The following is a 13,915-nucleotide window of genomic DNA, read 5'->3' on the forward strand; positions in this document are numbered from 1 at the left end:
TTAAGAATCTTAAAAGGCCTAACACATTTGAGTTGAAATTTGGTGTGGTCCCTTAAGGCATACTTATTTTGGAGATAGCCATACCGTTTCTCAAATATCATACACCCTTTCAGGTTTTCTGTATTTGACTGCAAATTCCATACCTGTTATTTGCTTGTTCCAGATTGTCATGTGTATTTTTTTAATGTCTATGAGGTGTTCATAGAACTCATGAACTGCCAAAACTAAATTGGGTGTCTGAATTTCTGTTTTCATCACCTTGGGATAAAAACCATAACTGTGGAAAACTAGAGAAAATCCTGAGAATTAAGTGGTGGAATTATTATAATGAAATCCTGTATAGTATGGCATTGCAGATATTTTCGAGATATTGAGTTATTCTCTCACTCTGACCATCATTTCAGGGGAGATGACTGCAATTAATCTAATTTCAATACAAATGAGGTCAAGGAGTAGTCTATGGAAGTGTAAAATACATTGTAAATCCCAGTCTAAAATAAGCACCAAGAGGGTTCCATGTAACCAAATTATTGATTGAATGAGTAAAGATCTCTGCTACTTTTTTGACATATGGCACTCCTTTAAGGGTAGTAAAATATGCCTATTTTTCAAATGATCAACATTACTAAAATTATGTTAAGCCTTTTGGGATGCTGGATAATTCTATAATTAATTTAAGATAAACCATGTGCTATGGGCGTGGCATAAATGAGATAGGATGGAGCAGACCAGTAGGGGTGAAATGAGAAATCACCACCTAAGATTCAGTTTTCTTTTCTATAATGACAACCACTTTTATGACGTTTCATCATTCTTTCCTAGGAATATCCCCAGGGGATTCAGGTTTATAAAAACAAACAGTGGTAAGGCCCTAACAACCAATCCAGGTTATATGTCCCTAGACAAAATCCTACCAGCAAGATGTGGACTATCAAAATTAATAATAACACAATCGCCCGTACCCAGTTTACACGAGCTACCATTCCAACTAACTGTACTCACCATGATGATATTTTTACCCACCACTTGCAGCCAAAACAGTGTTATTAGATAGCCAGTGCAGTACTTTGTTTTTTAACTGGTAGTAATCCTTGTTAATCCCATGGGGGAGAGATGGAACATCCCCCAGAACTAATACATACAGGGTGGATTCAGGCGGTAAGTCAATAACTGTTAATCTCGGTGACTGCGCGTCTCAGCTACCCATCATCTGGGAACAATAACTTTCACCCATGACCTTAGCCTGTACAGAAGTATCCCTTCTTGTGCGTGTGCCTTAACTCCAAGCCCCCCCCCTGTGCTAGAGACTGCATCTGTGGTTGATTTTGTTCCTAATCAAAGTTAGTGTTCGTCAAGTTTGTCCGTACACCTGGGTCCCTTGAAGTACTCGGACTCAAATTAGCCTTTAGCCCTTCTAACGAGGGAGGTAAGACATTAATGTTCCCGGTTACTAAGGTTTTCCCGATCCGGGTCACCCTCTCCACAATAGGGCCCAGTTTTAGTCCAGTAAGCTGGTCATCACTGCCTGAAAGGCTTCCAGTGACCTGGGAAGATCCAAGATAGGGATAGGAGTAGAGGGTTCTGAGGCGGGCACCGGGGGTTTTGGGACCAAGTTGAGTTTCGATTTCTTCGCTTTCCCCCCGACAGGTTGAGATTTTCGTTAAGAGCCAACGCCTGACTACACATTCCCTTTAGCTACCAATATGACATCTTTACTACTAGAACCTGGGAATGAATCCATCAGCTTGCTGGTCTCATTAACACAGTTTCTCTGAGGAAATATAGGGTTGCTACCCCCTTTGTTGCATATTGTATTGATAGGCAGAAGAGGCATTGGCGTTTGCTTGGTGGGGGCTATTAACACACTAGTTTCCCCCATCGCCAACCTGCGAGACCTCAATAATCCCAGAGTTACTGGATAATCTTGAGAGTTCTTCGTAGCCCTCTATCCGGGGCGCAAGAATATCTATGACAGGAGGATGGGAAATACTTATTGGAGACCTTGAGAGACGCGTGTTGACAAACTCAATCTCTTTATCTAACACTGCTGCTACCCACTGCAAAAAAGAGTCCTTAGTAGTTACTGATGCAGTGGAGGCAGTCTTTCCCTTCACCAAGGCAGTAGCCGATACAACTTTGAGCCTGACCATGACTGAATAATCAAGAGACAGAAAATAAAAAAAAGCACAAGATAAACAGTGCCAATGAATAATGGTGACAAAGAAGAGGGCAAAACAAACAGGCCCTCCGATCCCTCCAAACAAGAGATCACCCACAAGCAATGTTGTCAAGGTATTAATCAGATCCAAACAGTCAGAAACCAAGAACAACCCTACCTCCTTACTGCTTCTTGTAACATGGAGGATGGCAGGTACTGGGGCAATGCACCACTTTCTTTGGTGGATTAGATCTCCGTAGTTGTCATGGTCTGATTCAAGTGGGAATCCTGGCTACAAAAACCAAAGAGAGGGGGCCCAGCACCACCGGGTCCAGCCACAGACGGTCACATATGGGCCCACCCTTGGTCCGGTCTTGGCCCGGGCAGGTCCCATGTTGTCCATGCTGCGGTAGCCCTGGCCTCAATTTGAGTATCTCCTGATGCGTGGGTGGCTTAGGCGGCATACGCACTTCCGGTTCACCTCCGTTGAGCATCAACACCGCTAGGCGAACCAGCACACCAGCACACCAAAATCTCCACTGTCCGATTAAGGGTAATAGAAATTCAAAGGCTCCGCTGCTGCAGGAGACCTGGCCTCAATTTGAGCATCTCCTGACGTGTGGACTGCAGGGGGGTGTTGTTTCTCCATCCGTGCACCTCCGTTGAGCATCAACACCGCTTGACGAACCAGCACACCGAAATCTCCACTGTCCGATTAAGGGTAACAGAAATTCAAAGTTAGACCTGAAAACAAACATCTTCCGTCCAACAAGTCATTCCTGTCTACTTAATTTACAACTTAAAGGATTAGGAAAACATAAATCCTGCACAAACCTCTAACATTCGCTCAGAGTGACATAGATAGGTTAAGTGGTGCACTACTTACATGTAGTTCAGATTCCAAACCTTTAAGTAATCAAACTTTTTTACTCCCAGGGAGAAGAAATCCAGTTTCACCCAGATGTATTTTATTGTGTAAGTACAAAACAGTGTAACATCCAATCACATAGCCACAAAGTGTGTTGGCAATGAAACACATAAGTGCATACATCACATGAGCTATTTAGTTCCTTAAAAATTAATGTGGTGAATCATTCATCAAGGCCTTTACAATGGACTTGCTTTAGCACCTTGGCTGATAAATAACAGGGTGAAAGTAGCGGTGTACTTTCCATCAGTAGTTTGATTAGCCAGCTCCTCACAGAACGCAGTGGATGGATTCAGAACATGCCACAGGGATCCGGATTTAAACAACATTGCGCTTTTTCTTGGTCACATCCATGAATCTGTCAAATCTCTGAGCAAAGCTTCTCTTTTCAGAATCATTCATTTTCTGTTGTACATCATAAAAATTACACTCTTTTTGTGATTATGGCAAGCAGCTGTCTTTGGTTTCCTTAGCCATCAAATATTGAAAAGACATTGTTGGGACATATTTATCATTGTAGTTCATTATGATGATTTAGTTTGTACCTGGAACAAATGGTCTCAGCTAGAGAGATATTTAAGTGTTTCACTCGCCTCAAGTCATGGAAAAAGACATACAAAAAGAATACATGCAAATATAAAGTGGCTTTGGATCAGCCCTCTTGATCTGTCATTCGCATTTTGCTTCCATCTACTGCTGCACACAGCATGAGGCAATGGGTAAACCATTGGCACGCTTGCACTATGAGTGATTGTACTTTGCTTGATCAACTGTGCACATCCCATAAAAAGTGGACTTCATTGTTAGAAGTCATGTGTCAGTACTTTACATTGCTCATGTTTGTTTCTTTTCATTCAATACTCCTTTTGTTGTTTTGTTCATTTATTTATTTAATATAACTATTTCTTCACATTACAATTATTAAATGCCAGTAGTACATTTTTGGAGTAGTAATATATATATATTACCTACATGGCAGTCACCAGTAGGTATTTATAGTTAGGACCTAGTTTCCACAGGAAGATCGTTTTTTCATTTGCCAATAACATTGCCATCGTTTGACGAATCCTTGTGGATTTTTAATAACTAATACCCCAGTCACTTCAGATTCTGCCTTAAATTATTTGGGGGATCCGTCAGGCAAGGACCAGGAAAAGCGGAGGTCCCAAAACACTTTTACTCCATGTTAATTTCTATAGGAAAATTTAGACACGAATACAGCTTAAATTGCTGAATGGAATTGCACCAAATTTGGCAAAAAGGTGTCTATTGGTCAAAAAGCACTCTTTTTGTAACATGGTGTAAATCCATTCAGTAATTCCTGAGAAATTTAAAGATTTCTCAGATATATAACTGTGGCTGTGGTCGATCCGCGGGCCCTCCCAATCTTGTGCCTGAGATCTGATTTGCTGCCAACACTTCAAAGCAGGAAGTGTTGACAGCCATCTCTTGACTCGGTTGAGCCAAGTCACAAGAAAAACATTAAAAACAAGGTAAGGGGGCAGGGTAGAAACACCCTGACATCCTGGATCTCTAGGGTGATTCCACAGGGAACTCCCACGGCCAAGTATTTTTTTATTTTAAGAATTTGGCTGGAGTCATGGTGGATCCACAAATCCCACCAAAATGTTTTAAAAAACAAAGCTCAGGTTGCCGCTCTGTATTTAATTAGGCCCCTGGTGGAGCAGGTCACTGGGACAATTAGAAATAACGCAGCCCCTGGGACAGCTACCTCCCTGGGGCTAATTGATTGAAATGCGTGGGAACCTCGTGGCCCTACTGCCCAGGGGACCGCCACCTCCATGGGGCTATATCAAAGTATAATGCGTGGGGGGCTGGCCCCGGACACTGCCACTTCCATGGGGCTTAGCAGAAGATAGGAGGGGGCACATGCCCCCCTTCCAGTCCTCCAGGAGCCCTGCAAGGCCCTGGGGACCACCACCCCCTCGGGACAGCTCCAGTATTGTCCCAGGGTGCCCATCCCTAGGACATTTAGTTTGCCATTGGATGGTGGGGACACTGCTCCTGCCATCCCATAGAAAACAGTGTGCTCCGCTTTGAACAAGTGAGAGTGTTATGCTCTCACTTGTTGAAATCAGACCACACCTTGTTTTTTACACCCAGGGAGCTGCATGTCAGCTGCTCCCTGGGTGTAAAAAGAAGTGCACCCCCCACAGTCCCCAACAAACTGCCCATGCCACAGGGGATAGCGTTCCTGGGGTCAAAAATACTCTCCCTTGTTCAAAGCATAGCATGTCTGTTTCCATGCCAGCTGTGAGTGTTGGAGTATATGAGTGACTGTATGTGTGAATGAGTGATTGTGAGAGTGGCTGTATGGGTGAGGGTGTGCTTGTGTAACTGACAGTATGAGTGAGTGAGTATGTGTTAGTATATGTACAAATAAGTGAGTGGGTGTGTATAACTGCATAGGTGAGTAAGTGGCTGTTTGATTTACTCCATGGGTGAAATAGTAGGTGTGTGAGTAGCTCTAATAGTGACTGACAGTGTGTGAGTGGGTATCACAGTGGATATATCAGTGACTGTATTAGTGAGAGAGTTGGTGTATGAGTAGCTGTATGCACGTATGAGTGGATGTGGGTGTAGAACTATAAATCAGTGAGTGGGTGTGTAAGTATGTCAATGGTTTTGGGAATTATAGTGTAGAAGTTGGAGTGGGTGTATGAAAGGTTATAATGGGGTGTGAGTGGGTACGTCAAATATTCTGTGCATGATGTCATCAATGATGTCATTTGAGATGTAATGAGTGATGTCAGTGACCATGTCATGAGTGATATAATATGTGAGGTCATAAGCAGTGCATTACAGAAGCGCAAGTTATGGTTAGCTCAGCTAACCATAACTGCTGAGTTACTCTGGTTTTGTACAAGTGAAACCTAAGCCTAACTATATTGTCACTGTAAACTTTGCTTTTCACTTACAATCCAAAGAATTGCACATTATGGATGACAATTTTTTAAATCCACTTGGATGTAATATAATTTGTATTGATTGGTTACAGCTATAGTTTGAAGGTGATTGATCATGGGCCTCTGGTCGTTATTACAGAGTAAAGGTTACTATGTTTATGTTAATTACCCCACTTGGGGAGAGTGATATGATTGCCTATGTGAATATATATATAATTAATTGATGGCTTTGATTGTGGTTAAAACATAGTAAAGGTCCCTATGATCATGTAAGTTACCCCACTTGGGTAGAATGATGTGATTGCCGATGTGAATTTATTCTTGGCTTTAATTGTGCAATACAATGGTACCATGATTAATTTTGTTTGGCTTTAATTATGCTATGCAATGTCACTGCAATCTTTATAACATTAAGGATGTGCTAAACCATTTGACAGAGTATATTTTCTATGTCTATTGTTAATAGGAACACTGCACCTTTAAATGTCAACTGCACTTGTAAAACTTTACCCGTGAACAAGGAGTGAGGTAACCCCGAAACGCGTTGGGCACCCATTTGCTTTGAATAAACATCTGCTATATATCGAGGCCACGGCACAAGTGAGTGTTTATTTCTCAGTATCTGGAGTTCGTAACAATATATATGTTCCACAGAAAAGTGATTTTCATAAAGAAGAAATCACACAAGCCCACTCGGTCAGCTTAGCAGTTTATTCTCGGCACAGCACGTAAGGACGATGCTTTTCGACCACGTCCATGGTCTTGGTCCCATGACCATCACCTCCATTGTCATCATATTTAAAGGTATTTAAAGTTATTCATAGACATAAAATAAATATTGCAACTCATACAAAATGAAAATACGGACGCAGCTGTTTGATTATCGAAATAACTGTCATGAATAAATGATTAATACAGTAAAAACAAATCATTGCCTCTGTAGGACTCTTTTTCAAATTATTGAAGGGACTAGTGCCATGGGTGTATAGTCGGCTCAATGGGAAAAATAAAGGGACCAGTGCCCCGATTGCTAATTTAGTTGTAACTAGAGGAAATTCCTTGTGGCTAATGTCAACTTAGATCAATCATGGTGAAGATATATATGTATATAGCCTTAGAAATTCACGGAAAAAAACAAAGGTTGCAGGGAAGTTATATAGTTAGGCTCAGATTTCACTCGTACAAAACCATTGAAATTCCGCAGTTATATTTACCTGAGTCAATTATAACCTAAGCCGTCGCAATGCACTGCTTATGACCTCACATATTAAATCACTCATGGCATGGTCAGTGACATCACTCATGACATCTCAAATGACATCACTGATCAACAGATAAAAACTCCACATTCTGCAAGCAGGACCTGTTTGACAGCTCCCACTTGCTGAAAGTGGAGTTATGTTTGCTTTTGCTTGTTAGGAGCAAGCAAATGCAAACAGTTATCTCCTGAGGGTGGGCATCTCAGGAGGTAGCAGGAACTGGCACTGGGGGATGGTGGTCCCCAAGGTCCTCCATGGCTCCACACTGCCCCCCTCCATCATACAGTTTGGGTCATGGGGAAGTGGTAGTCCCCGGAGCCGGGGATCCATGACAGACCCCCCTATAATATTCAATTTCCGGAAAAGTGGCAGTCCCCGGGCTGTTTGGCGGGCCATGGGAGCCTGCACATGATTTTACAAAGATATGCCCCGGGGAGGTGGGGGTCCCCGGGGCTGTGGGGGGCATGTGGCCACCCCACCCATCATTATACAAAGGTGTGCCCTGGAGAGATGGCGGTCCCTGGGGATGTGGGGGGCCGAATGGGCCGCCTACATTATTTTAAGATTAATTTCCCGGGGAGGTGGCAGTTCATGGTGCTGTGGGTGGGAACTCACAGGCCCTCCCTCATTATTTTTCAGATGTGCCCGCATTAGTATACATATGCCCCTATGAGGTGGCAGTCCTGGGACTGTGAGTGGGGTCTTTGGGCTTGCCCGTACATATATTCTAAAGTGCCCCGGGAAGTTGGCTGTTGCCGGGGCCGGTAGGGGACTGCACAGGCCCCCCTGCATTCATTTAGATATGCCCTGGGGAGATGGAGGTCCTGTGAGGGTCCGTGCTGGCCCCTGTATTATTTTACAAAGATGTGGCCTGGAGAGGTGGCGATTCCCAGTGGGTACAAGGGGGGCATGTGGGCCCCCAGCATTGTTTTGAGATCATTTGCTCCAATGAGGTGGCTGTCCCCAGGACTGTGGGGGCGATGCAGGCCCCCCTCATTCATTTACAGTTGCCCTGGGGAGGTCTATTCTAAAGTGCCCTGGAAAGGTGGCCTTCCCCAGGGCTGTGGGGAGCCTGCCGGGCACCCCACCATTATTTTACAATTATGTCACATGGGGAGGCGATGGTCCCCAAAGCTGTGGGGTGCATGCAGGCCAACCCACAATATTTTAAGATTATTTGCCCTGGGGGCGTGGCAGTCAATGGGGCTGCAGGGGGGTGCATGGGCCACCACCTTTTTTTTCAAAGCTGTGCCCAGGGAGGTGGTAGTCCCTGGGCCTTCAGGTGGGCCCACTAGCCCCCCTGCATACATTTACATATGTCCTAAGAAGGTGGCAGTCCCCGGGACTGTGGGCAGGGCAGTGCACTCACCCACACACATATTGTAAAGTGCCCTGTGGAGGTGGCAGGCCCACTGCATACATTATAAGAAGTGTCCCCAGGGAGGTGGCGGTCCCTGGGGCTTTCTTAAGCCCCTAGGAGGGGGACCTGTTGCACCTCCTCCTATTTTATGGACCTAGCACACCCTGGGGTTATTTAAAGCCAAGCTTGCTTTTTTGCAGAAGATGTACGAATATCAGGATTTTGCTGTCATTTTTTTTCTTTAAAACTGCTTTTTGGCCATGCGGGGACCTAAGGGGACCCCAAGAGCAAGGTTCAGGGTATTCCTACTCTGCCTCCTTTACCCTTTTATAAAAAAAACATTCTTGGTGGGACGTGGCAGACAGCCAAGTCCCAAGGTGGCTTCCGACACTTCCTAGTTGAACTGTTGACAGCCAATCAGAGTTTTGCATTTCCCTGCACAAGCTTGGTATTGTTCGCAAAATGATCATGACCACAGATGTCACTCACTTTTAACTACCAGCACTATATAGATTACCTAGTGGTAGTTATAATTAGGACCATGTTTCCACATGAAAAGCGTTTTTTGACTTGCTTATATCTTTTTCACTATTAGATGAATCTTCACATCATTTTCCAAAGAAAGTGCTCTCATGAATCTTGCTACACACATAAAATGTGGGTGTGATTTATGAAGCAGGGGTTGAGAAATATATATATATATAGTAAGCATATGATCATCTTATTTAGCAGTTGCATGTTTTTTTCTTTCTCGTTTTCCTTTTGTGCGATATGCTTTCAATATAAATCAATAAATAATTATTACACCAGCTTGTTAAGCCCAGGCCTATTGGATTTGCTAATGCGTGTTGACCTTGTTCATACCAACTGCAAAAATGCACAAGGGGCAATCAAACTGGATGAAAACTGGTATCATCAGTTGGCATTACAGTTACTTAAGCAGGGGAAACGTCTTAGCAGCCAAGGTGTTGAAGGATGATTCATCATACAGGGTAGAAACCCCCAGAAGGACATTGGTAAAATCTGCAGAGTTGCAGGTACCAGCTTCCAATTGGCAACACTCTAACCCTACAAAATACACACACACTTTATACACTAGGTTTCAATAAAATTCATATAACTGTTTTGGAGATCATACTTAAGAAATGACGCGCACTAGTTTATCCTTAGCATACAACATTCCCATCTCTCACTTAAATGAAAAAGCAAATTTCTTAATTAAAAATGCTGTCTGACTAATAGAAAACAAATATTTGGGAGTTATCTTGAAATTATGAGGGGTGAATTTGTTACTTCTAATGCTAAAAAGTGAGAATTTGGCAAATGATCATCTACCTAAAAACATTTACAGCCTGATTCATGTACGGGCCGTTTTGCGTGTCCCTAATAGCGAATCATAGCGATTCGCTATTGAGGACACGCAAAACGGCATTCATGTAGGAATTGCTACTTAAATAGCGATTCCTACATGTTCTTTATTTGCGAGTAGCAATTTGCTACTCGCAAATACTCCCCATTCATTCCTATGGGCCAAGAGGCCCATTGGAATGAATGGGGATTTGCGAGTAGCAATTTGCTACTCGCAACTGAGATAGCGATTTTAAGGGTGACAGGGGTGTCCAAAGGACGCCCTGTAGCACCCCTAAAATGCACTTTTGGACAGGTGTTGCGCACACACATGTCCAAAGGACATGTGTGTGTGCTACATGCAACTTTGAAAAATGCTTTTAAAAGCATTTTTCTGAGTTTTTGCTATTTACCGACAGGTCTGACCTGTCGGTAAATAGCGGCCCCAAATGTCCAATATCGCTATTTTGTTGTGTGTCATGAATAGCATTTAAGGAATCTCTATTAGAGATTCCTTAAATGCCATTCCACGCAAATATGCGAATTCTTAAATAGCGATTTTTGCATTTGGTATCATGAATACCAAATGCAAAAATTGCGCTCGCAAAGGGCCAGATTCTGAGAATCTGGCCCTTTGCGAGTGCAATTTAGCTACATGAATCAGGCTGATAATGTTTCCTGACACAAACCGACCACTGTAGATGACAAATTAAGATTCAGGCAGTGGTAAAGGGTTACTTGCCTAAAGTACTGCTTTACGCTGGGCATGTAACATGAACAAGTGATGGATAGAATGCTTGAAATAAACTCAGTCACTGACACTTACTTGGGACACATTCCAAAGCAACTTTGTTCACCCACCATCACTCTCCAGACAATGCAAATCATTGCCTACCCCGCTCCGCATGGGAACAGTCCGTTCTGAACTCCCAGGCAAGCCCCCTTCAAGATGGGAACCCCAGGCTGGTTTGCCCTACTAAAGGCTCATCAGCACGATGTAGCTTGAGTCCTAGGGCACAGTTCTTAGGCCGGAAATGTAGCAGCACTTGTTGATATATTCAATATGAATATCAGAATTTAATACAGGAACATACACAAAGCAGCATACCAACACTGTTAAAAGGTAGGCTATATGGACAAAGAGGCTTGGAAAAAGAGGGGGATCTCATTCCCAGCCCAACTAGAAGAGGGGAACACCCTTTCAGCATTCAGCACGCTAAAAGAGAAACATAAGCTTGAAGACATCGAGCTATATAGCTTCCTAAAAATAAAAACAGCTCTGACAACACAGCCCATCAATTATACAGTTTATGTCCAGGATAAACCAAATATCGCACCTCTATAAACTGCTACACCCCTCATCTACCAAAATCAATGATAAACTAGCAGATTACTGGACAGAAACACAACACCACACTGAACAAACACGAGCTGGAAATCCTCTGGGCATCCCCCTCAAGGAACAATATGTCACCAGCTTTGGCCCAGACAAAATTCTGGTTATTACACAAGGCATACAGGACCCCCGCACGGCTAGCATCATTAGTTAGTTAGTCATACAGTAAGATAGCACAAAACACTACAGTCTAAACCAACAACAGAAAAATAAATCGCAACAATAAAATTCCACACAGCAAATATGCACGAGATTTCTTGCCACACATTACCACCCCAGAACTCTGTTTTTACAATACGATGGTAAACATTATTTGCCACAAGCACTGCCTCAACTTGCCACTGAGGACATGAAGTAACCCTAGCCATAATTGTTTTTGTAATACAGCTCCAAATGCTTCTCAACTGCGATGTTCTCCAACCTGGGGGCGGTTTGTATGTCATGACAACGCGTGGTATTGCCACGTGTGCCATTACAATGCGGGGACTTTCGCTGGAGGGCGCTGGATAGTGGAATAGTTTAATTTTCTATTCCAACTCCAGCCCACGTTGGCAGTAGGGAAGGTGTTGGATAAAAAAATTAAACTATTCCCTATCCAACAGCGCCCTCCAGCGAAAGTCATTGTACTGACTTTCGTTGTGATGCCTGCGTTGTAATGGCAGTGCGGGGTAATCCCCGTGTTATCATGGCTGTTCCCCCAGGGGGAGGGCAGACCTTTCCTGTCTGCCTACGCGTGGTCGGCTACTGCAGGCACTCATGAAACATCACAGGATGCATTCTTGCGTCAGGATGCCTCGAACTTGGAAGCAGATAGACAGATACACTGATCGGCACATGTACAAGCACACTTATGGACAAATAACATATGCATACACATGTGGGTGTAATGTGTGTGGGTGTACTTGTAAAGCACACTGTGACTCTATGGAGTATCCTGGCACTGAAGACCGCTAAGAGAACCCGTCTTGGTTTTCCCTGTGAGATGGTCCCTTTCTGGGTATCTCCAAGGTGAAACCAGGCATGCCCGGCGTCTGTGGGGGGCCGTTGTAGAGATGAGGCAAGCTTAATGGCCAGAGTTGCCGAGTGTGTTCCCTGGTTAGAGTAGGCACCGAGGAGAGAATTATCAAGTCCGTTTTGACCCTGTTCCACGACCCTGCCGCGTCGGGAATTGAACCCTGGTCCAGGGCCGTTCTCTGCTTAAGGGTCTGCCATCTCTAACGAATGAGCCACCACCACATGGAAGCACATACAAGGATACAGAGACACACACCCGCACACACACGTTCATGCTCACATAGACACATGCATGCACACACCTAGGCTCATTCATGCATAAAACACACGCAACGTTTTCGAAGCTTTCTGGAAAAATGTGAGCCGATTGGTTATGATGATCATGCAGCATAATCCTTTCCTGTGTAGAGGTGAAAAGGGTTATTAAAAAGTTAATTTATCCATTGCTAGCAGCCAAACTGCTGTTTACAGCGAAGGACTGATAACATGGCAAGGGACCAGACGCGACTGAGACTGTATCTGCAGGTTACTCCTAATACCTTCACTGCATGCTGAAAGGGATAAAGAAAAAAAAAACAGGCTACGGAAAGACTGATAGTGAATATTTCTGGCCCTGACATTTTCCTCAAGATATCTGAATTTCCATATATTTGAAAACCTAATATAAACAACAGAAAGGGAATTTGCATTTTGGGCAGCAAGGAATGAAAGATGGAGGGTGAGTAATGTATTGCAGTTCAGAGAAGAGGAATGACAGTGGTAAAGTCGAGCGCACATGACAACACCCAATCGGCTTGTGGCAAACTCATTTCCGCACAGAAAATAGGGTTTCATCTGCTGGAACATTTAATAGGCATCAAAGAAAGATCACTTACAGCTCTCACTGCAGATTGAGATACCTCGTTCCGGCTCTGCTCCCTCCCCTTTCTAATGCAATGCTATTCGCTTAATATGCAGGATTCCAACATCAACAAATCAACTCACAATTTAATCGAAGATTCACAGGATTTCTGATAATGTTTTATTTTGAGTTTCATGTTTACGGAAGCGAGGTAGGGCCGACCATCAATATAAATGAATGATGGGCAGTACGCATCGGAATGACATCATTACGCAGCGAATTTAATGTGATGATGTGGTGAAAGGACAGTATCATAGGATAACCATCTTAATAAATTCGATGAGGGAGTCAGAAATGGCTGAGTTGCTTTTTACTCATGGAGATCTTTTTTAATTGTGCCAATATTGTTCTTGCAATGGATCGTATTTATCTTAGAAATATTGGGCCTCATTTAGGAGGCCGTGCGTCACTTTTATGCCATGGGTGCGTCTCTTTTTGTGATGCACCGGCAGCGTAAAAAATGTGCCTTGTTGCACCATATTTACAAAGTGACGCATCTAGGTAGATGCGTCACTTTGTAAACCCCTGCGCTACATTATACCTGCGTCAGGTATAATGTATGCAGGGGGGGCGTTCTGATGCAAGAAAGGGTCATAGAAGTGACACAGTGAAATCTATAAGATTT

The sequence above is a fragment of the Lissotriton vulgaris genome, chromosome 11 (assembly GCF_964263255.1).
Source record: "Lissotriton vulgaris chromosome 11, aLisVul1.2, whole genome shotgun sequence".
Classification (NCBI taxonomy): Eukaryota; Metazoa; Chordata; class Amphibia; order Caudata; family Salamandridae; genus Lissotriton; species Lissotriton vulgaris.